Raw genomic sequence first — 12,324 nt, forward strand, 5'->3', positions numbered from 1 at the left:
CAAGATCTAATTTCTTTCAAAATTCCAAGACAAAAAAAATCCAATAAATGGCATAGAAATCTCCAAACTAGTCTTGAATCTCGCTATCTAAAAATTCTAGCGACCCCCCTCCAATACACTCCTATCCAAACAAAAAAAAAAAAAAAAAAAAAAAAAAAAAAAAAACACCACTTTATGCCAAAACTCCTATCCTAGTCTTCTTCCAATACCCACCTTGAACCACTATATAGTTGGATATATATATCCTAAAAGATAATATCTTCAAAGTTTGAATATTCTATTTAAGATAATAATCTTATATTCTAAATTTCACTCAAATTTATAAATATATTAGTATTATATTCTCCCCTCTTTACAAATAAAACTAATCATCTTCCAAATATCTTTGATGTACTTAAATTAAGTGCATCATGACACTATGCGGCTAGACATTTTAATACTTCAAATTCATCAAGATCCATCTCTTTCTATCTAACTTTCTTATTATTTTATTATACCTTTATTTCTTGGTCTACAAAAACTTCAAACAAATGCCTTATTAGATTCAAAAGCATCTATTTACTTTTTGGATGAAGAATTTTCTAAAATTCATAAAATTCTTCTACTATACAAATCAAAATCTATACATGTAGAAATAATAGATAGTCAATTTTTATCTTCAAGCAATAATATTCATGAGATTATACCATTAGAAATATCATTTGAAGGCTATAGTAGCAAAATAATATTTAATATTATTATGATCCTATCTAATTCTATCATTTTAGGACTTTTGTGGTTAAAAAGATATAATCCATCTATAGATTGGAGGTTTCATAAAATTAAATTTTTTATAGAATTCTTTTGAGTAAAACCTATTACAAAGTTATCAACAACAAAGTCCTTGTTTTTTAGAGCAAGGACTTTTGTAAAGATAGCTAAGAAGGAAATGTCATTTTTTATTTATGCAACTTGAGCTCATGAAGAAGCAAGCTTGCTAGTACTATCTTAGAAGAATATAAAGAATTTCAAGATATCTTCAAAAAGAAGAATGTTGACATATTACCAAAACATTGATTGTATGATTGTACCATTGATCTTTAAGAAGAATATCAACCACCATTTGGTCCAATCTATAACCTATCACAAAACAAGCTTTCAATAGTGAAGGATTACATCAACAAAAATCTTACAAAGAACTTTATTCTATATTCTAAATCTCAAGCAAGTACACCAATACTTTTTGTGAAGAAAAAAGATGGATCTTTACAAATAATTGTTGATTATGACAGCCTTAAGAAAATAATGGTGAAGAATTGTTATCCATTAAAATTAATATCAAGGCTTTTGAAGCAATTCTATCAAGTTAAGATCTATATCAAAATAGATCTCCATTGAGCATATAACTTGGTACAGATTAAAAAAAGAAGTGAATAGAAGAGAATATTTTAGATAAGATATGGAAATTTTGAATATATTTTCATGCCTTTTAGATTGACAAATGCTCCCATTATAATCTAACATTTGATGAATGTTATTTTTTGAGAATTCCTAGACAAGTTTATTATTTTTCATCTTGATGATATCTTAATCTATTCCAAGACTCCTAAAAAATATGAAGAACATGTGAGATTAGTCTTATAAAAGTTATAAGATGTAAGATTATATACCAAATTAGAATAATGTGTATCTATCAACCAAAAATAAAATTTCTGAAATATAATATATCCAATGAAGGCTTGTTGATGGATCCAAAGAAAGTTCAAGTAATAAAGAAGTGAGCAATTTCAAAGATAGTGTTGGATATACAATATTTTTTTGAATTTATTAATTTTTATCAGATATTTATCAAGAATTATTCGAATTGACTTAATTGATATCCAAAGACAAATGGAAATAAAAACCTCAAGGACAAAAGGCTTTTTAAGATTTAAAGACAACTTTAATTCTAGTTCCAATTTTATTACATTGAGATTTTATAAAGGCTTTCTATTTGAAGACTAATACTTTTAACTTTGTATTAAGAGCTGTATTATCACAAATGAAAAAGTATGGGAAATTCCACCCACTTGTATTTTATTCTAAAAAGCTTTCAACTATAAAATTAATTATGAGATTCTTAATAAAGAGCTTCTTGTGATTGTAGACTCTTTTTAAGAATAGCATCACTTGTTAGAAGGTACTACATATCTTAAGAATATATAAATTAATCACAAACATTTGAAATATTTCATATTAACTTGGATTTTGAATCGCTACCAAGCTTGTTGAAATATGTCATTATTTTGTTTTGATTTTGTGATTACATATCAACTAAGAAAGTAACAATGACTATCAAATGCTTTATCTTAGAGATCATATCTTGCTCCAAAGGTCAAAGAAGAATCATTTGATTAACAATGTATCACTCTCTTGAAGCCAAAATAATTTTATCTTTGAGCTATTTTTATGATTATTCTTAAAGATTCAAATTTTCTTGAATAAATTTATATAGTATCAACTAAGAACTCATTAATTTATAATATCAAGCAGTGCCTTGACAACAATAAGTTTAAGTTTTTTTAAAGATCTTTTGTATTTTAAAGATTGTTTATATATTCCAAAAAAATTAATACAACTTTGTATTTTTTAATTTTATCATGATTTTCCAATTGCAAGACATTTTGGATTTTAAAAAAATATTAGAGCTTATCTCTTCAGATTTTTAGTAGTTTCAAATGTGAAAGATTGTGAAGGACTTTGTCTTCTTGTGTGACATCTATTCATGTTCTAAGAATTCTTGACATTATCGTTATAGACTTCTACAACTACTATCAATCCCAAAGTAACTATGGTCTTTAGTATCAATGGATTTCATCACTGATTTATCACCATCAACTACATTTGATGCTACCTACGTTATTGTGGATTGACTTACAAAGATAACATATTTTGTTCTATATAAAAAAATAAATAAAAAAAAGAAATGTTAAGGTTCTTTCTTGATAATATATATTGATATTATAACCTATCCAATGACATTATTTTTAATTGAGGACCTCAATTTATATCAAAGTTTTAAAAACTATTTTTTAAAATATTAAAAATCGATATCAAACTTTCATTTACCTTCTACCTTCAAATTGATGGTCAAATAGAACAAGTTAATCAGGTTTTAGAGCAATATTTGCAATGTCTCATCAACTATCAATAAGATGATTGGTTTTCATATTTATCTTTAATAAAGTTTGTTTATAATAATATTTTTCATGCTTTTATTTAACAAACATCATTTTATATCAATTATGGTTACCATCCAAAGCTTGATTTGTTGGGTACATTAAAGGATGAAAATCCAATATCTGAACATCTTGCAAAATAATTATCATAGCTCTAAACAATTCTAAAGTTTCATTTATAACTCAAAATTCTTATAGAGCATGTTTAAAAAAAATTATAAAATAATTCTATATTTTTTAAGTTGAAAATAAAGTATGGCTTCTTCAATGAAATATCAAGACCAATTGGCCTTGCAATAAGTTGGACTACTAAAGACTAAGGCCATTTTGTATTCAAAAGCAAATCAATTGAGTAGCTTATCAATTGAAACTATCAACATTTATGAAGGTACATCTAATAATTCATATTCTTTTCTTAGAGGCTTAATTAGAATCAACTATTTCAAGAAGAATACAATCATCACCACCTTGCATTAAAATAGACAATCATATAGAATATGAAACAAAAGCAATCCTTGATTCTTTATAAAAAAGAGATAAGTTGGAATATTTATTTATTGGTATGGCTATAATATTAATAAGTGTTGTTGTATTATGTGAAATTTTTCTTGAAAATGCATTGGACACTTGATTGTAGAAGATAAAAGAAATTTGCAACAACAAGTCTTATCAACATTAATAGAATCATATGCAAATTATAATTAAATCTTAATAAACATAATAAAAAATTGATCAAATTCAATTAATTTTTTAAATAAAATATAAAACAAATACAAAAAAAATCCTAATGAAATTCTAAAGAAATCATAAAAAATAACAAAGAAATTCTAAAGAGATTTAAATCTATTTTTATTTTTTTTATGAAACTTTAAAAAAATTCTAAAGAAATCCAAAAGAAATTCTAATCCTTAAATCAATCCTAATAAGATTCTAAATCTTAAATCGAATTCTAAATTTTAAATCAAATCCTAATCAATTCCTAAGCAAATCCTAATAGAAACCTAACTAATTCAAACCAAATCTATCCAATTCAAATCAATTCCAAGATAGTATTAAAACCTCAATATCTATTGATTAAACCATTGGTCTTGCTTAAAATTTTATACACTTCTCAGTTTTTTAATTAATAATAAATACAATAAATTTGAAAAAAAATTAAACTTATGAAATCAAAAAAAAAAAAAAACGTCATAATCCACTTAGGTATTGGTTGGCCTCCATCTTTGACCTTAATGTTAATCTTCTAATAACAATAACTCTTCATTGAATTGTTAACTTGCTTTCATATTTCCCACAAGTGTTGGAATTCAAGTAAACTATTAGTTCTAATAAAAATCCTCAATCTAATAGGTAGATTGTTGCAAATCTTAAATACGCCTTATTAGACCTAGAAATTCAACTTTTGAGATCCTAACCAACTTGAACTTTAATAACTTCTAATCCAAATTTAGAACATATATTTAATACATCTATACTTAAAATTCTACAAAATTTTATCAATAGACTTGCTATAAAAGTCATGAAATTATCTAAATTATAAACCCTATTTTATTTCATATAATCTAGAGTCACCCAAAACAACCCTGACTTTGCAAAGTTCATATAAAATCATTATAAACTTAAATTGTTCAAGACTAATGTTCCAAAAAATCCTACAAAGTCTTCTTTTGAATTCTACTCTTTGATTTGCTAAAGAACTCTAAAGTTACTATAGATGCATGGTTTTGTGCCTCGAGATCTGATTTTGACCTTGGTTGGCAATTAGTCCTTTTCAGGTATCAATTCAATCTATCATAGGGATTTTTAAGCATGATCATATCTTCACCTTTATCCTAATATCAATCATATCAATCACTTATCTTATCTATCTTGTTTTTACTAATTCATGGTCTTTTTAAAGTAATAAAGAAATTTTTACAATCTAAGAAGAAAATTTAATAGCTAGCTTTTATCTACTAGCTATTAAGACAAGTAAATAATCTAAGAAACTTTTAAAAGCCTTTCTAAATTTTCTTGAGTTCTTATTGAATGAAAATAGGTGAATTTTAATTAAAAATCAATTTTATTCATATTTTTATCATATAGTCATATTACAACACGACATTGTATATAAAAATCAGCAAAAAATCTAATTGATGTGCCACAAAGCTACAGAAGTTTCATCAATACTATCCTCAAAAATCTAAATCTATTTTAAGTTGACTTTTTTATGAAGCTACTACTAAGATATTATATATAATAAATAAAGTAGATATGAAACCAATGCTTTGTATGGAACTAAGAATTAAAAGAGAAGGTGGTGTTACAAACATCTAAAAAAAAGATTTTAAAAAGATTTTATTAAATTTAAGTTTTTAAAAGATTCTAAAAATATTCTCAAATTTTTTTTAGAAGAGTCTAAAAGTTTTTTAAAATATTTTAATAGGTTCTAGAAAGTTCTAAGATTATTAAGAAAGTTGTCTAAGAAGCTTTATACGATTGCTTTAGCTTCAAATAATATGAGAACTTCTCAAGGAGCTTCTTAAAGTTGCTTCATCTTCAAGCAACATAGAAACTTCTCAAAAAGCTTCATAATATCTTGCATATATTAGAATTAAAGGTGAAGAGATCCTCAATCTCAATAACATATTTTTTACAGCTTTAATTCACATCTTTGGCTATTGATCTTGTACTCATCTAGTTTAATCAATTTTTTATTAATTTTTTTATTGAAAATCTTTCATTTAACTTTTTGTTTGGTCTCTTGTATAATATATCTATGATAATATCTTTGATATAAATAGATTTATAAATATTATATGATTTAAATTCATTCTTAGAAGTCTTCATGTTCATATTTAAAAAAAATAATCAAGAAAGGATAGCAAAGATCAAAATTATATCTTTATAATAAGAATCTCGATTTCCTACCATATATGCTGCTAAATTCCAAAACCTTACTTATTACATAGATTAAAATAACAAATCCTTTATTAATGAGTTTTGATATGGATTAAAAGATAATATCAAAGATTTATTGTACTATGGTCTTATATAAGAGCATAGTTGCCAAAGAAGACAATGTGCTAGAAAATTAGTTTTTTCAACTACAATATGAAGTATGCGGTTAAAATCTTATGCAACACCAAGTAAAGATCCTATCATCTTATCAGAACTTTTATCTTATTTTATAGAAGAAATTTATTCAGGACTAAAAAATTACAAAGTCTTAGCCTTGTTAGATTCAACAAGCTGTCACAGATATATACATTTATCTCAATAGTTACTTATGTGATTAAATAGAAGTAGATAAATATAGATTAATTTCATAAAGTCCTTTAGAAAATATTTTTAGAAGCTTTATAAATGTGGTTTTGACTTTAGATGTATTTATAGATTAGAAACTTGGCTGACGAGTTAACCACGTGTCAGTAGCTTATGGAACAAGTTAACTTTGTGTAATAGCTTGTAGAAAAAATTAACTATGTGGTGCATACATAAATAACTTGCTTTGCAAGTTAAGATATGTAGTAAGCAAAGTCAACATATTTTGGAGGTCCTATAAGAAATCGTCATGTAGCTTCTAGTTATAAGTTTATAAGGAGGTAAGAGTGAAGCCTTCTTCACTCTTGTCAATGTTTGTCTAATCCTTAGTCTTGTTCCAAGACTTTTTAGTCTTCTTATTTTTGGCAATAGCCATTCTAGTTAAATATTATATCACCTCTTGAGTGACTTTCTAGTTTTCTTCACTGACACAAGAGTGTGTTGAGAATTTTCTTTCTTTGAGATTCATATCATTGATAATTTGAGAGGAGTATTAACATATTGTTTCTCTCTTGTTTTAGAAGTGAGTGGATTATTCCGCTTTTATTATTATATTTTAAAGGTTGCAGACTACTCATCTTTAAACAAAATTTTTTATTTTCTAACACTGATCTTTTCCTCAAAGAAAGTGGATTATCCATCTTTGTAGAAATTTTTATTAGAAATTACGGATTACCTTCATCTAATTTAACTTTTTAAATTTGTTTGAATTGTCTATGGTAGAGAAGACTATAGACGCTACTCTTAGTAGAAGTGAAAATAAATTTGCAACTATTGTAGATCTTCATGAACTTGTCAATACCATAAGAGTAGAAATTTCACGTATTTCCAAGGTGAATCATGGAAATACTATACCTATGTCTATAAAAAAAGTTTAGAGTCTATGGAAAGAAATTGTATAGATAAAAGAAGTAAGTAGATTGACCTCACAATCAAATTCAGGGAGTTTTGCTTCTACAAATATGATGAGAGCAAGGATTAATATGTTTGAGAAGTTCGATGGAATAAGATCAAAATTTTGAAGATTTTAAGAAAAAGTCAAGCTCTATTTAAGATTGCATCTTTTCCAATATCCTGATAGATTTACTCAAGTCAGATTTATAATTGCACTTATATTAGGAAGTGCTCTCTCTTGGTTTGCACCTTTAATGGAGAAAGATTCATGACTCTTTTATGATTTAAAATTATTCCTAGAAGTGTTTACGACCACATTTGGAAAAAGTGATTAACAAAGATCATAGTTAGCCACTATATATGTTGTTAAATTCCAAAACCTCGCTTGTGATGTGGACTAGAATCACAAAATACTAATCAATTAATTCTGATATGGATTGAGGGATAGCGTCAAAGATTTGTTATTAACAATGTCAAAAGTAGAATCTTTGAAATAATTTATTACTCAAGCCATTACATGCAATAATCGATTATTTGAAAGGCATCAAGAACAAAGACTTGAATAGAGAAGATCAAGTGAAGTAATGGCGATAGCTCCAAAGTTTTTTGAAATATATTCATCAAGGTCAGAACCAATGCAAATTGATACGATACATTTTAAACTTCTCACGGAGCAGAAAAAAATTCAACGTCATCGAGAGGGTTTTTGTTTATATTGTAGAGAAGCTAAGCATATTGTTCAATATTTTCCAAAGAAGCAACGCAATTACATAATGAGGAGCACAATTACCAAAGAAGATAATGTGTCAAAAAATAAATTTCTCAAGCTACAATAAGGACCGTGTGGCTAGAATCATATGCAATACCTAATAAAGGTCTTATTTTCTCCTCAAACTCTTGACCTTGTTTTATAATAGATGTTTATTTAGGACCTAAAAATCACAAAGTCTTTGTCTTATTAGATTCAGGAGCCTCAGCCTGTTTTATAGACAAATTTTTTGTCAAAAATCAAAAAATATCTTTAATCAAGAAAACTAAATCTATACATGTAAAAGTCATAGATGATCATTTTTTTTCTTTAAAAAATATTACCCATGAGATTATTCCTTTAGATATAAAAATTAAAGATTTTAACAATGTAATAATATTTAATGTAATAAGATCTCCTTCTAATCCAGTTATTCTAAGATTATTGTGGCTAAAAAAAAATTAATCCTCAAATAGATTGGATTTCTTGTAATTTTGGCTTTTTTGATAGTACAATCCAAAATTAGGTTAGTGAAGTAGAAGTACATAAGTCTAGTATATCCAAACCTCTATTAATAGGTATGAGAGCTTTTATGCATGTTACAAAAGAAAGATCATCTTTTGTTATATATTCTACGTCTATTTCTACTGATAGAAAAATGTCAAGTAGTATTCATAGCCGATATCAAGAATTTTAAGATGTTTTTGAAAAAAAAATATGAATATTCTTTCAGAGCATTGACCTTATGATTGTTCAATTGATTTGCAAGAAAGAATTCAACTACCATTCGGACCAATCTATACCTTATTGCAAAATAAATTAGCTATATTAAAGGAATACATTGATGAAAACTTGGCAAAGAACTTCATAAGCCATTCTAAATCTCTAGCCAATGCTTCTATCTTATTTGTGAAGAAAAAAAAAAAATCTCTATAGATGTGTGTCGATTATTGAGGACTCAATAAGATTACTATAAAAAATAGGTATCCTTTAGCTTTGATTTCAGTACTTCTTGATCAATTCAATCAAGCAAAGATCTATACCAAAATACATCTATGAAGAGCATACAACTTAGTTTGTATCAAAGAAAGAAATGAATAGAAAACTACTTTTTGAACTAGGTATAGACATTTTGAATATAATATCATGTCTTTTGGACTCACAAATGCACCGGCCGCATTTCAACATCTTATGAATGATGTTTTTTGTGAGTTTTTAGATGATTTTGTTATTTACTATTTAGACTACATTCTAATCTACTCTAAGAATGTAGAAGAATATGAACTTCATATTTGTTGCATGTTACAAAAATTTAAAAATACATGATTATATGCCAAGTTGAAAAAGTGTGTATTCCACATTACTAAAGTTGACTTTTTAGGGTACATCATTTCCAATAAAGGTCTTATAATGGATCCCAAGAAGGTCCAAACTATCATAGATTGGAAGATTTCAAGAATAATATGAGATGTGTAATGTTTTTTGCGCTTTGTTAATTACTATCAAATCTTCATCAAGAACTTTTCTCAAGTAGTAGCTTCACTTACACGTTTGACTTGTAAAGACAAACTTGAGTGGAATAAAGAAGCAAAAGCATCATTTGATGATTTAAAGAAAGAGTTTACTATTGCACAAATTTTATATCATATTAATTTTTTTAAGGCATTTTTTATAGAAACAAACGTGTTAGACTTTGCTATGGGTGCCATATTGTCACAAATAGAAACATATGATAAACTCCATCCAATAGCTTTTCATTCCAAGAAATTTTGAGGAACCAAAATTAGTTATGAGATCCATGACAAAGAGCTCCTTGTAATCATAGATTCATTTTAAGAATGACATTATTATCTAGAAGGCACTTCAAGTCCAGTTACCATGTATATAGATCATAAGAACGTCAAGTATTTCATGTCAGTATGAATTTTGAATTGTCATCAAGTCCATTGGAGCATGTATTTATCTCGATTCAATTTCAAGATTACTTATTGATCCAAAAAATAATAAGATCTATGAGATGTCTTTTTTAAATATTCTTATCTTGTACCAAAAGAAAGAGATACATCTTTTGATCAACAAAGAACAATTCTCTTGAAGTCGAAGTATTTTCATCTTTGAGCAATAAAATCAACATTGATTGTTAATTCAACCTTGATCAAAGAAATCTAATTAAGTATGTCGTCTAATCCTCTGGTTCATGATATCAAGAATCTTTCTTTTAAGTCTCATGATATTTCAAAGCTTGAGTTCAAGAACAACCTTCTCTGTTTTGAAGGATGCCTATATGTTCCAGAAAAAAAAGCACGTTCACGTATTCTTTAAGCACGTCATGACTTTCCAAAAGTAGGACATTTTAGATACAACAAGACTTTAGAACTTATATCTAGAGGTTTTTGGTGGCTGTAAATATAAAAGGCAATGAAAGACTTTGCACAATCATGTGATACTTGTTCAAGATCCAAAACTCCTCGCCATCGACCTTATGGACTTTTTCAACTATTACCAATTCGAAAACAACCATGGTCTTCTATTTCTATGGATTTTATCATGGATCTTCCTATCTCAAGTTCATATGTTTCCATATTCGTAATTTTAGATTGCTTCACCAAAATGGCATATCTTTTATCATGTACAAAATCTATTTCAGGTGAAGAAATAGCTAAGTTTTTTCTTGACAATATCTATCGCTATCATGGATTGCCAAAAGATATTACATTAGGTAAAGGGACTCAATTTGTATCAAGATTTTGGAAAGATCTATTCAAGATTCTAAATGTAGATATAAAGCTTTCTTTGGCTTTTCATCCTCAATGGATAAACAAAAGGAGTGAATCAAATTTTGGAACAATATTTGAGGTATACTATTAACTATCATCAAGATGATTGGACAACTCTTTTGCCATTGATAGAGTTTGCATACAATAATTTGGTACATTCTTCTACTCAATAAATATCTTTCTTTGCCAATTATGGTTATCATCTATAACTTGATACTCTTGACTTTTCAAATGTTGATAATCATATAGCAAAAGATTTAGCAAATCATTTGTGAAAGCTATATGCAACAATAAAGATAGAATTAAAAGAAGCTCAAGAATGGTAAAAAACCAATGCGGATGCTTATTGTAAGGAGCAATTATAATTCAACATAGGTGACAAGGTATGGTTACTTTGTCAAAGTATCAAGACTACTTACCCTTGTGATAAGTTAGACTATCGTAGGCTGAGACCTTTTTCTATTTGTGAACAAATCAATTTGGTTGCTTATTGATTACATCTACTAGAGTCTATGAAGATCCACCTTATATTTTATATATCCCTTCTTGAGCAATATAAGACAATGAATATCTTGGGAAGAAGACAAATGCCACCTCTTTCTATAGAAGTGGATAATAATGAAGAATTTGAGGTGGAAGAAGCTTTAGATTCAAGGTGGCATCAAAATAGGTTGGAATATCTTATTTATTGGCATGGATATGATCTTAGTAAATGCATATAGAAGCCAATAAAGAATCTTACAAATGCAACAAAAAAAGTTGATGATTTTTATCGATGACATCTATCAAAACTAAGATAAAGAATTGCGAAGATCTATGAAATATGATAACCGCTCTTGGTGGAACTCGTCCCTAGAAGAGGGGGTAATGCCACGAACATATATATTTACCTCAATAGTTACTTACATAATTAAGTAGAAGTATATAAATATAAATTAATTTCATAAAGTCTTCTAGAAAAGCTTCATAGATGTGGTTTTGACTTTAGATGCGTTTGTAGATTAAAAACTTGGCCACTAAGCTAACCATGTATCAATAGCCTGTGAAACAAGTTAACTCCGTATAATAGCTTATGGAACAAGTTAACTATGTGGCACATATATAGATAACTTATCTTGCAAGTTAAGACATGTGGTTAGCAAAGTCAATATGTTTTGGAGGTCCTATAGGATATTGCCACATAGCTTCTAGTTATAAGTATATAAGGAGGCAAGAGTGAAGCCTTCTTCACTCTTATCAATGCCTTTCTAGTCCTTAGTTTTGTTCCAAGACTTTCTAATCTTCTTGTTTTTGGCAATAGCCATTCTAGTTAAATATTACATCACCTCTTGAGTGACTTTCTAGTTTTCTTTAGTGACATAAGAGTGTATTGAGAATTTTCTTTCTTCAAGATTCATGTCCTTGA

This window comes from Physcomitrium patens, chromosome 7 (genome assembly GCF_059467195.1).
Source record: "Physcomitrium patens ecotype Gransden chromosome 7, ASM5946719v1, whole genome shotgun sequence".
NCBI lineage: Eukaryota > Viridiplantae > Streptophyta > Bryopsida > Funariales > Funariaceae > Physcomitrium > Physcomitrium patens.